Source organism: Lissotriton helveticus, chromosome 3_2 (genome assembly GCF_964261635.1).
Source record: "Lissotriton helveticus chromosome 3_2, aLisHel1.1, whole genome shotgun sequence".
In the NCBI taxonomy this organism is placed as follows: Eukaryota; Metazoa; Chordata; class Amphibia; order Caudata; family Salamandridae; genus Lissotriton; species Lissotriton helveticus.
The window spans coordinates 243,499,948-243,515,552 of record NC_136062.1 but is presented as its reverse complement, the minus strand read 5'-3'; positions in this window follow the sequence as shown (position 1 = coordinate 243,515,552).

Below are 15,605 nucleotides of genomic sequence, written 5' to 3'. Positions count from 1 at the left end.
TGTCTGAGTTGCTGTTGAAACTAGGTGAATGGTAGATTGGGTAAATTAATCTCAGCAGTGGTAAGTACTGGGGTCCGCATCCTATTCCACTGTTATTTTGCTTATCTTGTGCACCTCCGACAGGACCCATGTGCAAATCAGCCTTGCCTTCGCTCCGGCAGGAACAGTCCAGCCCAAATTGCCAGACTAGGTCATCTCTGACCATGCTCAAGCAACCCTAGACCCGTCTCAAGCGTTTTGGGCTTCATCAGTTGAGCACAGCTTAAGTCCTTTGTACAGTGAACACAGGACCCACACTTGGGCATACCCATGACATTTAGAATATTACACCGAGGAAAAGAAAAAAGAGATTGGTGGAATTCTAGTAGTAATCTGAGCCTCTGGTAATTACAGAGCCTCTGGACTTCAGTTTTTATGCCCACTTCGCAACCTCGGACCGGAACCAACCATATGCAAATCAACATTGCTCCAGCTCCAGTAACAACAATTCAGCTCGACCAGCATTGGCCCAGCCCCCTCTGAGAGGGAGCACAAGTAACCCTATATGGAATCATGTGAGATATTCTCTCTGTCTATTATGTTCTACCTGTGGGAACAAATGCATACAGTGCAATCCTTAGATTATCAATATAGATACGAGCATGCCTTTAACCATGACAAAACACTCAAGCATGACACAAATGAATTGGTTAGCGGGGGCTTTCGCATGCGGAGAGGGTAAATGCGACCAGGTTTTGGTGCTGGCTAATGGAACTTGACATAGTGACGTTCTGCTTAGCAAATACAATCACAGACCTCAATGGAGTGGGCATGAGTTCCAGGCTGATTCATTGGTGGTGTGTAATGCCAGAAGGTGCCTAGAATTGTAGAGTGAGAGCATTTCGTAAGTTAAGTTTTGGAGTATGGGGCGGGAGAAGTGAAGGCGGGAAGTATCAGAGTGAGATTTTCCCCAGAGCTGAAAAAGTAAAGCTGTATCCCCAGCAAGAGACTCAACGTGCAGTTTCACCGTGCGGCACTTTAGTGCTGTCTTATATGTATGGTGGTGGATGCATGAAAAGATGCAAGTATGATGTGGGATGGATGCAATGATGACTATAGGAAGAGGACCAGTGGGGTGCATGTGTGAAATGCAGCACATTGGAGATTCTAGATGCAGTTCGACCTTGGGGCTTTGTGGTAAGGAGATGGACATTTTGTTGCTCCAATAAACTTTTTCGAAATAGTCTGGAACTGAGTATCTCCTTATGTACATGCTTGAACCCCCATTTGAAGCCAACAGCATCCTTCCCTATATCTGCTATATGTTGCCAACTCACATGGACAGCAGTTGGGCAGGAGCCTGGTAATGCAAAGGTTTGAAGACAATTTGAAGGCCTATATGGCCTACTAGTGGTGGTGTCACCTGCAACCTGAAGCACGGAAGCGTTGTTGAGAATCGGTGCAGTAGAATTAATGTGCTCAAGAGTACTGTGTATATAACCTGGCACTAAGCTAACAACTGCCTCACAACACTTACTGTTCCTGTTTTCAATGTGCCCTTCTTTTTTTTGCTCCTTCATGTTCTTCTCTCTCCCCTACCTTTTGCTTGATCTTTTTAAAATGTTTCTCCTTGTCTCCCTTCGTCCTACATTTTCATCTTTGAGTTCTTGTTTCTTTATTTCCCTCTATTTAGTGCTTTTTCCAGTGACCGATCTCTATAATTATTTTTTCTTGCTTCTTATTTCTCATGTTTTCTTTTCCTTCACTTAACTTATCATCTATCCTTCTTTGTCTCACTTTCTTATTTTTCCCTGTTCTTAATCCATGTACTGCTTTTTCTCTCCATGTCCTCAATGTTATATACATCCCCCCTATTTATTCTGCATTTCTTACCCTATCGTTGCTTTGTCTTTGTCTTGTAATTATTGCATTACTTGCTCATTTTCTTCATTATTTTCCAGCCTCTCTCAGTTACTTCTCTATGATTGTCTCCCTTATTAGTTTTTCTTTGTTGTTTTTCTTGTTCTGGTTTTGACTTGTTTGTTTCTTAGCTGATCTATATCGCCTATTGTTTGATCCTTTTTTCCTTGATGTACTGCATGTTTATAAGTAGATTTTTCAAAGAAAGCGGAAGGTGCACACATTGCGGAGTCAAGACGCAGCAATCAAAATCATTTCCAAATCACTTCTTTTTATTTGAATAAATCTATAAAACTGGCACACAGCCAACACGTTTTGTTACAGTTTTTTTGCCAGTGGGAACTTCGTCAGGGCTCTTTAATATGGTCTTGAAAGAAGATAGTAGCAGGTAAGTGGGTTCAAGTTCGCAGGAGGAGACGTTGCTATTACGGAACATATGCAGTACCTCACTACTTGAGAATGGTCGCTTCTACATTATTGCGCCTTTTTGAATTCTCCTTCCTTCTTGATCGTTCATATATTAGAGTTTGGAATATGGACTGCTATTTATACTTTTATTTCCATTTGCGGTGGTACTTGAACCCACTTACCTGCTACTATCTTCTTTCAAGATCATATTAAAGAGCCCTGACAAAGTTCCCACTGGCAAAAAAACAGGAACGAAACGCATTGGCTGAGTGCCAGTTTTAAACATTTGTTAAAAAAACAAGGAAGTGATTTGGAAATGATTTTGATTGCTGCATATTGAGTCGGCAACGTAAGCACCTTCTATGAAAAAATCGACGGTTCCTGACACCTCTGGACGGCGGGTGTGGGAAGTGATTGCACCACCTCAAAATACACTGTACTAAAAGACTGGATGTGCGGGACCTTGGTCTGCCGCTTGCCTTTGCTATGTTTCTGAGTAGATTTCCAAATTGATTTTTCATTGTGATTTTGCTTATTTTGTTGGTATCTCAAACTGTTATTTCTGTTCCTGTTTTCTATCTTGTCTTCTCCTTGCCTCTGGTTATGACCTTTCTTGTAGTGTCCCTCTTTTCTTCTTGTCTTGAAGTATTTGGGACTTTTTCTGACTCCTTTTCTTTTTAGGTTTCGCCTAGCTATCGCGTAAGCGATCGCTATGTGAGAGATTTAGTAAGGGGCACCAGAAAATGCTCCCAAAGACCTTTGGAATGCGGTTTATGGCCAGTGCATGTGAGGCATTCAAGCGCATCTGGCATCAGACTTGAAAGTAGCAGACTGCTTTCGCCAGCGCGCGCGCGGCCTCACTTCCTGCAACAATTAACTTTCGTTATCGCTCACACCCCTTATGCTTGTTCCCTCCCACCCTTCCTTTGATGGCCGCTTTTCTTGTTGTTTACAAACCATTGCGTTGGTTCACTCGCTCGCAATTTCCGATTAGAAATCACGCACGCCCCGCATGGCTGCCTTTCTTCCTGTTTTCATCATTCATTCATACTGTTTGTGACTAAGAACCCGAAAAGCACTCACCCTGAGAATGGAAAGCGCACACTGTCGCAGCAGAGCGTGCGCGCACTGATACGAGAGCATGCATACTCTAGTATCAAAGCACTTACACTGCTGCACGACTTACACTGCTGCACACCTCACACTGCTGCACACCTCACACTGCTGCACGCCTCACACTGCTGCACGCCTCACACTGCTGCACGCCTCACACTGCTAAACGCCTCACACTGCTAAACGCCCCAACGCTGCACACTGCTGCACGCCACACACTTCTGCACGCCACACACTGCTGCATGCCACACACTGCTGTACACTGCTGCATTACTCACACTAATGCATGCTGCACACTGCTGCACGCCTCACACTGCAGCACTACCGATTTTTCAAGCCAAAAATGGCTTTATTTTAGCTGTTTCTCGCCTGAAATTGCATTTTCTACAATAGAAGTCAATGGGGAATTTTCATTCTCCGGATTCTTTATTTTAAATCTCCCATGTCCCTGTCCTAAAATGTTGGCATGTATGCTAGTGCTTCAACAATACAAGCACTATATCTACCACACATCTACAACATCACTACCCCAGGGCGGTCACTCTTCGATATTCTCTTCTACCACCTAGTGTCCTCCGCACCTCTACCCCATGCCATATTGTGCCATCTCACCTAAGCACCGTAGAGTGTACCATGGCAATCACTTCCTGCATAGTATTCTATGCTCTACAAAGACGGCCGCAGGCAGTAGCTTCCCCCTCTCCTCTGGACTGATACGAGCTCCTTCCTGAGCCAGGCAAAAGTTCAGAAATAACCCGTCCTTTTCAAGATGCGGTCACAAGTGCCTTCTGATTTTCAGAGCTCTGTTCACGGCCCAGGCACGCTTCAACTAGTTGTTTTTGGGTGTCAAAGTGTTACAAATTACATCAAACCTTTACCCAGAAAATGTTAACCTGTAAAAATGCCAATGTTATAAGGTAATACTAACACAAAATGTGCTACATTATGCTGCATAATTTGCCTTTTCTTTCTGCATAATTTTGTTAAACCTAATACATAATTTGGTCCTCCTCATATGCATATGTTCACTGGCCCTGCTCATACGTTATGTAAATACCAACTCTGGGGCACAAACCATTTTAAATTTCACAGTCCTGTCACTGCCCCACCTGTTATGCACTCCTGAGCTATACCTATGTGTCACCAGTAGCGGTCAGTGGTGGGAGTACTGCCGGGCGGTGACCTGGGGCGGGGGAGGGGCAGGATGGGGGGTAGTAAACTACAGAATACGGCCAAATGCAGGTCAGTAAACATATAAATAAATAATACGAATTCGATGCAGTGCTCACAATGAATTTTGTTTTATTTATTTATATGTTTACTTACGTGCATTTTGCCGTATTTCGTAGTTTACTACCCCCCACCGTACCCCTCCTCTGCCCCACGTCACAGCACTCCCAGGAAGAACCTGGTGGTGAGGGGCAGGAAAAAAAAGAATGACTCGCACACTTTGGGAAATAAGTCCCAAGATGTGGGAGTCTTTTTTTTATTTTTCAGAAACATGTGCCCACTTAGGGAATTTGCTGCTGAAAATCAGAAAAAAATACAAATTTTTCATAGCTGGCTAGCAAAACCAATATCGGCTCGCCACCAAACTATAAAGACATTGAAAGGAACCGGTCTGATGGTGGTTCTCATCAATGTGCTGAGATGACTACTAGCTTGACAATCAACTCTAAATTTGGCGGGCAGAATACTGTTGAGATGGAGGAGGTAATGCCCATGGAATGCCTTCCCAGGGCAGAGTAACGCAGATCGGTGATTTGCGCTGCATTGCGTTATTCCAGATTTATGATGCCACTCTGGGCCTTGCAAGGTTTGCCTCACGTATGCACCACGTTGCGTAGTGCAAACGCGAATTAAACCTCCTCGGAAATAGGCCCCTAAGTTTTAAAGTACTTCTCTGACTGCATTTCACTGAGTATCATGCTCCCCTAGTAGCTTCAGGCAGTCCCTTAAGTGGAGCGAGGGGAGTGCGACTGAACACTGCAAGTGATTTGTCGCAGCTCAGCATGTTCATCGATTAGTAGCAATGAGACGGCTGGTGAGCACAGCGATCTGATCTCCTCATCTCATCAATCCTGCAAGAATGAAAAGCTGATTCCACACTCTGCCACTCAGCCCCTGACTCGCAGGCTGGTCTCGGCCGCAGACGCATAAACCTACTGTGCTATGTTCCCACTTTAACAGAATATATTTGCAAGGACAGGCAGGCCCGTTCCATATCAGCACCTAATTCAGAGCGCAGCCTCTCCTAAGTGCCTCTCTGTCGCCCCCCCTCTCCTCCCCCAGCTCTGCCCCCCACACCCTCAGCGCTGCCTGGCACTCCCCTTTCTATATGCATGAGATCAGTGGAGCTATTTCTCAGCGAGGAATAAATGCTTCTCTGCTGTCCTCCAGCAAACAAAGTGACAGCCTAATGAATGGGCCTCGATGGTAATTAGCGATGGAGATGCTAATAATGAAACGCATTTACATTTCAAGCAAGAATAACGAAGAGAGGGGGGGTGCAAGGGAAGGAGAGGTGGAGGGCGGGGGGGGGGGAGTATGAGAGGCTTTAAAAGGCGGACATGAGAAGGGTTTCAAGAGGACAAGTGGAGGTAGCGGGAAATCAATGAGGGATTTACAGAATGGCTGCAAAAGAAGCAATGAGCGAGGCGAGGGGAGGACACTCAGGGAGAGAGAGTGCTGGCAGGGATGGGGACAGAGTGGGAGGAAAGAAAGAGAGACAGATAGAAAGTGGGAGGGATTGAGAGATGGGGAGAAAAGGATAGCACAGGCAGGGAGAGACAAAGAGGTAGGCCAAGAGAGTCTGCGAAAGAGAGGCAGGCAGAGAGAGAGAGAAAAAAACGAGAAGGAATGAAAAAGGGGAGAAAGAAAATTAGAGAAATAGAAAGAGCTTGAGAGAGAAGGAAGATAGATGAAGGCAGAGAAAGCAATAGAACAAGGGAGAGAGAGCGAGGAAAGAAAAAACATCAAAAGAAACAACCAGGGAGAGAGAGAGTGAGAGAGACGAAAGAGAGTCCAAGGCAGAGATATTGACATGGGGTATGAGAAAGATAGAGACAGCAAGGAGCGTGTGAAGGAGAGAAAAAGAAACAAGAGAGAGAATGAAACAGAGTAAAATCGAGAGAAACATAGCGCATGAGAGAGGTGAGACAGAGAATGATAAAAAGCTATAGAAAGGACAGCAAGTGCGAGAGACAGAAAGAGAGAGAGGGTAAATGCACCGAGAGTGATCGAGAGAAAGAGAGATACAGTGAGAGTGAGAAACAGAGAAGGGAGACAGATAGGTGAACGAGCAAGGAGATGGAGTTAGAAAGAGAAAGTGGGAAAGAAAGAGAGACAGAGAGTGAAAGAGAGGTCCATGCATAGAAATAAGAGCTACAGTGAAAGAGAGAGCGACACATAGAGGGGTAGAGAAAGAAAGGGTATCTGCGTGTGTGGGTGTGCTTGTGTGTGAGAGCGAGGCAGACAGAGAGAGAGAAATACAGAACACGTAGTTTGCGACACTACTCGAGCATCAATAAGGCATATACCAATAGAGTGCAGGTTGTAAGAAGCTGAAAAGCTTCGAATTCTAAACCCATAAGTCATGCCAGTAATGCATTATTGAACTGAATTAATAGATTACGAGAAGACGTGAAACATGGCAGAGGCAGAAGGCAAAATAAAAAGAGAGATGGCAAATGAAAAGCGCACGTGAAAACATGAAACTAAGGATCGATGAGACTGACGAGAGAGAATACGGGCAACAAAAAGTGAAGACAAAAGAGGGTGCTAAATTTGCAAAGAAGGAAACAACGAAAAGAGATAGAGGACAAGAAAAATAAAAAAAATAAAGCGAGAGAGCGAGGAAAAAGATCAGGGCCGACAGCGAGGCGAGGTGTGTGGTGCTCGAGATATGGTAATCAGAACTGATTAGTTTTGCTTGTTTGCTGTGTTCAGTTTTCTTTGGTGCCGCTGGATCAACTTATCATATGAAAGGAATACGAATCTGAAAATCATCCAGAAAATCAAGAAATGCAATGAGAAGGGAAAGAAAAGCGGGGAGCCAGGGGCAGAGAAAGCAGGAGAAAGACAGCTGGGCAGGAACGAAGGAGCGTAAGTAATGAAACGGAGATGACAAGGAACAAACAAGGGAAAGAAAAAGCAAGATAGAAACGGTGTCAAGAAGAAACAAGCATTTGCAATGCAATCGGTCTCGCGTTTGTGGAAGTTTGAATTTTTGGCGTTGTAAATGAATTTGTTTTTTACTTATGTTTAGTTGTTTGGAGTGGAATGTGGAATTATGTGGTTTGAATTGGAATTGGTAGCTGTGAGATTGTGTGGGGTGGAACTGTGTGGTGTGTAGTGTATTTGTGTTTTGTAAATATGTGGGATTGTGTGGGTGGAACTGTGTGGTGTATAGTGTATTTGTGTTTTGTAAATATGTGGTATGGTGAATGGATAGGGGTGAGAGCTGTATGAAATAGATACAAAGTAAGAATGAGACGGATGGGTCGTTTGTGTATGAAGAGGTTTAGGAAAAAAGAAAATTAAAGGAGACAAAAGAATGAATTAGTGAGCGAGAAAGAGAGGGAGTATGAGAAGTAGAGAGGGGCTGAGGCGATGTATGTAATGAAGAGAAGGGAAGGAGGTAAGATAATAGTGAAGGAAGAGAAGGAGAGAGGAAAGAAGCAACTATGAGGAAGGAATACCTGATGAAAGTAAGGACATAATGCATTAGAGCCTGGATGCAGTGGAGAAGAATGAGAGAGAAAAGAGGACTGGGGGATTGAATCAAAGAAAAGCAGGAAGAGAGTGGAGTGGAGGCAGAAGGAGGCCAGTAATGCTGTGCGAAGTATGTGCTTGATACTACGATTTGTTTTTTAGCAGAGAGTAGGCAGACTTTATATCGGTTCCCCTGTTGTGAATCTTACTTTCACAGAACTTAAGCCATGTCTAAACCCTGCTTCTGAATTTCTTTTCATACCATATAAATCAGCAGACATAGTGGAACTATAGAAACTATATAAGACACAAAGAGATATGCAAATAAATATCCCTTGTAATTAGGTTCTCATCCATAAAGAAGGGTATTTAATTTAATTAAGCATTTCATTTATATCCTATGTTTTCTAAACTCAGAAGTGATAGGTGAATCTTAAGGAAGCAAGCAGCAATGCTGTGGCCAGATGTCATGTTATACTGCAGCGCCTAGAGGACAATTACTTTTTTTAACTCATTAACACATTAACAGTTGTGTTGAGTTATGTGTATTTTGTGACATTTGGGGTTGTTTTATACAAGCATTGCTTACTTCAGTGATTCCTGGCGGTAACAAACAGGAAAAAAAGCATTACCCTTTCCATCCTAAATAGAGCTGGTGGTATGATCGCCTTCCTCTGATGGCCCCTCCTCCAATGGGCTACTGGTGGAAGTATTCAGTTGCCAGATTCCTTAAGGTCTGGCCATCTTCAAATGAGGAGGGCAGACCAAGGGTTTGGCTGGCAGGTTACTCCGTCACGTTTGCGAGTAAGTACCCTGTCTGCCATTCCTTTGTTGTCAGATAGTGCAGAACTGGTCAAGAAAAAGAAAAAATATTACACTTTTAATTTAAGTAGTGCTAGACAACCACACGAAGATGTTCAATCTTAGTGAAAGCAGCGTTGGGGGGTGAGAGGAGGTGGATAGGGAGACCAGTAGTTTCTGAACACATTTTCAGACTTGGGGTAGTTCACAAAAAGCACATCAGAGAGTTTTGTAATAGGTTCTAGCAGCTTCGTTTGTCTCGATTGTGGTGCGGTCCTTGGTTCATTATGCAAAGCATCCTGGCTTCTTTCACTGGGACACACATCACAAGGGGAAACATCATTTACCACGAACGCATTACCACGCGTTACGTTTACAACGGGTCACTTACCACGCAAACGTCTTTTCACCGCGGGTGCATTCCACAAACGTTTTTACAACGCAAGCTTCATTGCTTCCAGTCTTTGTTCCTTCGCTTCGTCCTGCGTGTATATCATTAGGAGAAAGGGACAATAAAAAGGGGGGGTTGGGGGGGTCTCCCCCCCTAAAAAAAAGCGGAATAAAAAAAAAAAAGAAAACTTTAGAAAAAAAACGCTATTCAGTGCAAATTGAGAGAAAGGAAAGAGCCTCAGCAACGACGTGGCGTGTACGTCAAAATAGAAGTCCTATCTCTATTTTGAAAGACGTGTTTTGACGCTGGTTATCGTAACGTAAATATGGCGGAGTACAGTCTTGCGTGCTCAAATGCTGCGTGGTAAAGACACATGCGTAGTAAAATACGCGTGGTAAAGCCATGCGTGGTACAGGTAAGCGTTGTATTATCATATATTCCATCACAAGAGAAGAGGGCTACAGTAGTTCATCAGGCATTGGCATTCCCTCAGTCTTTCCTAGAGAGCGCCCTTTATGCATAGTCTTCACTGGAAAGACATCTAGAAGGGACACAAACAGAATAATAGACAAAATGGAAATAGAAAGTGAAATCCAAATATGTGGAGAATGAATAGGCAAGAATGCAAGGCTGCTTCAGAAACAAGAGATTGAAGACATACAATATTGACAAGCTAAATCTAGTCAATAATATTAGAATTTAAGCATGGATCACATTATCCTACAGCATAGCACCTTGTTAGGATGTACCAGAAACTCTGGTTTGAAAGTCACCTTCCATTACAATAAGTATCATCCTAAAATGCAATGACATCAAATTCATTATTAAAATTCTGTTTATAAAAACATTGTTTCAACATTTAGTTAACTTACAGTTCCTCATCAAAATGCCTTAACTTGCCCAGTAACAAGACAATTATACCCTTAGTGATGAATGTTAGGATGGGAGGAGTAATTGTTTTCCTTTTGTCTAAAATTGATGACTCAGTAACTATTTGGAGAGAAGTCGTGAATGGCATCAGTAAATAGGCTTTACTCGAATAAGGTATACAGAATGATTCTACATCCGAAATAGAGATAACCTTCTATGGGAAACAGCATGTAACATGGTAGATGGGTCTGATTCGAACAAAAAACGCAATGTGCATCGGGTTGTGCTATGAACAGCAGATAGTTATAGATGATCCAACTCAAAATAAATATTTCAAAACTATCATATTTAGGGAATTTTAAGTAGTGATGAACTTAACTGGTAGTAGTCATCTTGGGCACACCCTATATGGTACTAAACAGATTAAACTTTATTGACTAAAATCAGCATTATATTCATGAAGGTAATACACAAAAATGCTCATTTAAGGCTTCATTGTAACTGATATTCGCTCAAGTTGATATAAGTTCAAAACGAAGGTAGTTAGAAAATATCCCACCTCAGTGTAGAACAAGTTTTTGACCACCAAAAGATGAAAATTAAAGACACTTTACTAAGGGTATTTCAAAATCTACAAATATTTATTAGCTCTAAAACAAAATGAACGGCTCATAACAAGTATACCTATGGAGAGCATGATAACTCTTGCAGTTCCTGTGGGATAAGGATCACTAATGGTCACCTTGAATGCTACATTTTATATAGTAGTACCCATCTTAGGAGTACTGTGTTCCATACACGGAAGTGAAACCAACTCTATAGTTAGCAGGAAGCACTACTTTGCCAATAGCTCAAGTAAACAAGCATTAAAAATGCAACAGGCCTCGCCTTTGTAAAAGCTAAAGCGATTTAGTTTGTAAATGGTGTAGCTTTGTAGATGTGATTTTATTATTGTGTTTGTAATTATTTTATGTATATAATGTATATAATATGCATATGTATGCATATATATATATATACATATGTATGCATGTATTTATATGTGTATATATTTAGATATGCAGATGTATTTTTATGTGTATACATGCGTATATATGTAGGTATATTTATGTATATAGATATATAATTGCATATTGTGCATTAAAATTAAATACATTGGAGTGATTATTACCCCCCTGGAGTGCTGGATGATCTTTGCAGCAAGCAGTGATCTCATGCGAGACATATATATGTATATATGTGCATATATATGTATTTATGTTTTAAGATATATCTATATATATATATATATATATATATATATATATATATATATATCTATATATATATATATATATATATATATATACATATAATCCAACTTGTCTCCAAGTGCCTCTTGCACAGACAGGTACGCAGACAGCAATAATGGGCCAGAGTCAGACTTGTTCTTCGTGAATGCTTTTTATTTGTGCATTAAATAGTGCATGTCGTCAGACGCGTTTCGGGCACGTCCGTGCCCTTGCTCACTGATGCCAAACGGTAAAACAGCACTGTGATTTAAAAAAGATCTCCTATGCTTTTCGCGCCAAACAGTGAACATGCATAGCCACAGAAATAGGACTGAACACCAAAGCCCCCAGATAGACATTACTAAGGCAGGCGCCATTTTAAAATGTATAAAGTAAACAGTCGTGGTATATGTTGTATACAACCAATCAAGCTGAAATTCTGGCTGACAATTGCAAACATTACTACATATTTTTGTAAAATGCTCATGTGCAAATTGCAGGTCCGTAGGCCGAAATACGATAAAGTGTCAAATCTAAACACCAATCAATGTCATTAGTTGTACTAGTTAAATCTCGCTTGCAAAACATGCACAGTTGCATAAAAATTGCACGATGTATCCTATAAATCCATTATTTGTAAAAATACATTGGATTAAAAGAAATATATTAAAACCAAGCTTTAGATAAGCTAAATACATCGTATTCGACAAGATATAGTTGACAATATTCATGTTTGACAAGGTGCTTATGTGCAAATCGCATATTCATAGCCCAAATAACATTTGGATGTCAATCATTGTGCAACAATCAATTTTGTATACTGCGCGGATTAAATTACACGAACAGCATGTTCTAGTGCATAAAAATGTAAAGTGCATTTTTAGAATTCATTGACTGTACAAATACATAATGTTTAAAATCGACCCTCAGGTACGTTAAACACAAGAACAACATTGTTAGACACCCCAATGCCTGATGGATCTATCTTATGCTCTGTATGTATTCTACACCCTCACCATTATGGTGTTTCTAATGGGCAAACTGGGCATAGTTATACGACTCATGCAGAGCGATGCAAGGATACTGATCCTAAAATATTAATAACAGTGCTAAAGCTAGTGTAAAGGTGAATAAAAAATGAATGAAAACTATGTGTTTAAGATTCTCTGTGTAAATATAACAAAGTTGAAAAAATCTCCTATTTGTTGGGAGAGAAATCGGGAAAGCAAGGTCAAATACATATTGGAAATCTAGACTAATTACTAAGAGCCCTCAGTCTATCCTCATGTATGTATATATATATATATATATATATATATATGTATATATATATATATATATATATATATATAAATATATATATAATCCATCAAAAAGCCTGACAGCAATGAGGAAAACCGGATGGTTCCTCCATCGTAGTGTGCGCCCCTAAAGCTGTCGGGCTTTTTGATGGATAATATATATGTATATATGTATATATTACCTACTGGCGGTCGCCAGTAGGTAGTTATAGTTAGGACCTAGCTACCATAGAAAATCCGCAACATTCTATTGGGAATAACTTTGGCGCCGGTTGAGGAATTTGCGTGTAATTTTCCAAAATTTAGCCCAGCTCCGCTCAGCTTCCTCCCTGGAAGTTTCGGGGGGATTCGTCATGCGGGGGCCGAGAAAAAAGGGGGTCCCAAAACGTGTTTTCCCCATGTTAATTTCCATAGGATGAATAGACAAGGCTACAGCCCGAACCGCTGAATGGAATTACACCAAACTTTGCAAAATTGTAGGGACTGGTACGCAGAAGTGCCTTTTCTATATTTGGTAAAAATTGCTCCAGTAGTTTTTACGAAAATTAACTTCAAAAACACATATATATCTATATGCGCGCTTCCAGCACTTACCGGTACACGTACCGGGGAGCGCACCCGGCGCCCCACGGGAGTGCGCGAGCGGAAAGCTGATTGGCTCTCGGGTGTCTGTCAACATTCTAAACAGTCCGGAGAGTCCGCCATCTTGTGTCTCGGTAGAATCGAGACACAAGAGGTGAAAAAATAAAGGGGGAAATGATTAAAAGGGGGCAGGATAGATACCCCCTGACCCCCTAAGTTTTCTGAGGGGGGCCTAGAAGGGCCCTGAAGGGCAAAAAAACATTTTTTATTTTCGCGGGGTAAGCGCTGGGTGCGTTCCCATGTACGCTTCCCGGTACGCATACCCTGAGCGCACCACGGGAAAAACAGTGTAAAAAATTAGAGCAAAAAATAATTTAGAGTACTTAGAGGTAGGGTAGCTCTGAGAAGAGCTGTTGTGTTATGTGGGTATTTTTTGTACCTACAAGTAGGTACCGATGCAGAGTCTAAAATTCAAGAGGAAGACTCTATTCCCCTCATCTGTAAAATGTACACCATCTCTCCTATAGATGCCTTGCATGTTGTAACGCAAGTTGTTGTGGTATGTGGAACCCATACCATAGTCTCTGAGAAAAGCAGAAACAGATTTATTGACATGTTTCCTTGCTTTCTCAATCTGTGGACAAAATTGGTTGGACCACTTCCATTTTTGCCTTTGGCATATATTAGAATATACCAAGGCAGTTTTTGGAAAAAGTGACATCAATTGCCCAAAGATGTCCTTTAAAAGCATTTCCAGACCTACCCCAGTCAAAGTGCCCAGGTCATTTCCACCACAGTGCACAATTATGAGGTCAGGGTGTGGTAGATGCATTAAGGATTTTACCAATGGTATCAATTGGTGACATCTCAATCCTTTTTCTCAACCTCTGGCCAATCCACATAATATCCACATTTGGTAAATCAAGGTTGGGAATACCTCTGTTTGCTGCATACTTTTCACTCCAGTGAACAAAGCTATGACCCACAATCCAGACTTTTGGCATCTTGAAGGTAGATGTGGTTGTACGCAGATGGGCTGTGGAAATGAAATGGCAGTTTGAAAGTAGGAGTTATAAAAAAAGTGGTTGAGATTCAGTGCACTTGAAAAAGAAGAAATGATTGGTTGTTTCTTAAAATAATCCACTGAAAATTAGGGTGCATGTTTGTGTTTTTTGAAAGAAGTAATTCTAATGGTTGAGAAAAAGTCATTGAAAGAAACATTGCACATGATTAGCTAGTATATTGAGAGGTCAAACACCCTTGCTGAGCTCATTTGCAACATAGTATGATGAACTTTTCACCTGTGTGCTGAGTTAGGTGGGAGTTACCATAGTAACAGGCTGAATGAGCAGTGGGGGGGATGGGTGAATATTATGTGAGTTTGAAAGTGTTGAAATGTAGAACCAATTAAAATGTTAGTTTGGTTTTGAAATAGTGTGGGAAGAATTTTGATTGGTTAAGTCCAGGGATATGTGTGAAGAATTACAGGGAATCAGGGCCATTTGTGGTTGCAGTGTTTGAGGTGCATTTCAGAGATTCTGCTTAAGAAAATCTGGTGTGTGTGACTGACACTGTTCTAAATCTTCAAAAGCATTTTTAAAGGTAAGTAATGAGTCATTTAATATAGATAGAGTGCTGTATGCACTATGGGGAAGATTAAGAAGCATATTGGGCTTCTTTATTCTTGCATTGTGTGTCGTGTTTTTTTGTAATGCTGGCAAAAAAATGAATTGAGCACATTGTAAATGTATTTTGGAAATGAGTCAGGTTTCTGCCTTGTAATGTAGTGGTCATTTAAATGGGCTGTGCTCTGTGTCTTAAACGAATTAGTATGCTAAATGTTTTTTGTCAAAATGTATGGCTTTAACATTTTTAATAAGGATCATACTGAGTGTGTGTGTGAAATAAGGAATTATATTTTCACATTTGTCAATAATGTCACCTGTGTCTGCTCACAGTTTGCATCTCTTAGCTTAAAGGGTACTGTTTCTTTTTGCATTGTGTCTCATGTTAGTATGTAATGCTGGCAAAAAATGAATGGAATCTCACTCTGTGCCTGTGTCTCTTGTATTTTGAAATATATATTATAAAAATGATAACTTACTTTTTTTTCTCTTCCACAGATAATACATTTATTAAAAATATGTCATTAAGTTTACATTACTTATAAGGTAAGTTTGACAAACAAAATTTACTTTCTCACCACTCTTTTCCTTAACCTCACTACTCTTCTCTCACCCACCCTCACCCCCGTTC